This window comes from Dama dama, chromosome 32 (assembly GCF_033118175.1).
Source record: "Dama dama isolate Ldn47 chromosome 32, ASM3311817v1, whole genome shotgun sequence".
NCBI classification, from domain to species: Eukaryota; Metazoa; Chordata; class Mammalia; order Artiodactyla; family Cervidae; genus Dama; species Dama dama.
The window spans coordinates 17736213-17738038 of NC_083712.1; the positions used below are offsets into that span (position 1 = coordinate 17736213).

Genomic DNA, 1826 nt, shown 5'->3' on the forward strand with positions numbered 1-1826 from the left:
GAAGCTCCCTACATGGAGGAGATCAAACCTCCACAACAGGGATTCTTCAAGACAGGTCGAGTTCAAGAGTCGGCATGGAAAACACAGTCTATATCAGATAAAGATGAGATGACTCATTGGAAATTCTTTTCTGTGGATTGTTTCCACTTCTAAAACTGAATGATATGTCAAGTTCAAATCCAATCACATATTCCTGGCAATTTCTTGCCTCCTACCCCCTTCCATGTAAGTTCTTTAGCGTTACATAAACTTACTTTAGAAGGAGACATAAATTCCACTACCTATCTGTTGTGCCGTCTTCCCTGGTGGCTCAGTCGGTAAAGCATCTGCCTACAATGCTGGAGACCTGGGTTCGATCCCTGGGTGGGGAAGATCCTCTGGAGAAAGAAATGGCAACCGACTCCAGTACACTTGCCTGGAAAATCCCATGGATGGAGGAGCATGGTAGGCTACAGTCCATGGGGTCGCAAAGAGTCGGACATGACTGAGCGACTTCGTTTTATATCAATTGGCAAAGGATGATTTGTTTTACCCTCCAAATTAGTGTACATTGTACATGTAATATATTTGCATTCTAGTGAATTTGAATACTACATAAAGGGGCAGAGAAGAAAATGAAATTTATCATTGGTCTTACCTGTCCCAACAAGCAATGTTTGTCATTCGGACTTGTAAGTTCAATTGTGTCTTTTCTATTTTAATATTCTATGATAGTTATTTTCTCACATGACTGAAAATTAGTTTTCAGTGGTCAGTAGTTTACTTTGCCTTTCACAGTGTATTTTTACCTAGTTTAAAAATTGGCAGTCCTGGACATATACATTAATCTCAATTCTTCAGATATAAAAATGATTACTGTAAAAGTTCTTTGAGAATAAAATATTTTCCAGTGTGTATATCTTTACTATATATCCCTGGATGTGAATTATTTCATCATATTATGAACTATTTACCTGAAGGCATTTGGTATGTGTCAAGAAATTACATTAGAAAAAAATTGAGAGCTTACTACACCTAGTCTTTGCATTATCTCTAAGTGTCCATATTAAGATACAAACCAGTCTTAGTCACTTTTTTAATACGTTGGTTGAACATTTTCCATGTATTTATTCACTGTTTACATGCTAACTTTTTTGTATTTGTTTATATAATATAAAGGCTCAGTAAAGTCAAGCTTCATGATGTCTGGGTCCCCGTGCATTCATTAATTAGGGTTTTTGTGCATATAGTACTAATTTTTGTGAATGGGATAATTATTATTGCTCCCAACTCTTTCTCTGTTTTTGAAAATTTGCTATTGATAAAATCTATACCACTATTTTCTTTGTAATTTCTTCTAAAAATTATGTTTTGCACCAAAGTAACATAAGAGGAAGACACATGAGACTGTTCAGATGTCAGAACATCTTTGACTTAAATTTATTTTGTACTAGTTTAAAATTTTTCATGGAAGGTTAAAAATATACACATATATATGTTTTTTTCTAAAGCACATGTTGTTTCTTGCCTCAACAATATCAAGGTAGAATTTTTACACTCTCCTTTTTTGTAAGAATCTGTACCAAAATACATTTACAGAAATTATTCTGATATACTCTCTTAAACTGATGCCAGTTGAGTGTATTTCACAGTTTAAGAAACAAGGCTTCAGATGTAGGAATTTCAGAGTGCATTTTCACCATATACCTTTGGAAATTAGACTGCCATACTGTTAGAAAATGTTTGCATCAAATTGTTTATCAGATCATTTTCTCTTGGTATATAAAAGTAGCAAGCTTGGATAAGGTAGACATATTTTCAAAAGATAATAAAAAATTAGTGTGGAG

The 1826-nt window shown here is 34.1% G+C and overlaps 1 non-coding gene across 1 annotated transcript; it reads left to right on the forward strand.

Annotated features, from left to right (window-relative positions):
• The first annotated feature begins 299 nt into the window (after positions 1 to 299).
• Positions 300 to 371, forward strand: TRNAC-ACA (transfer RNA cysteine (anticodon ACA)). The gene has a single exon. It is a non-coding gene; the product is annotated as a tRNA-Cys (tRNA).
• The last annotated feature ends 1455 nt before the right edge of the window (positions 372 to 1826 follow it).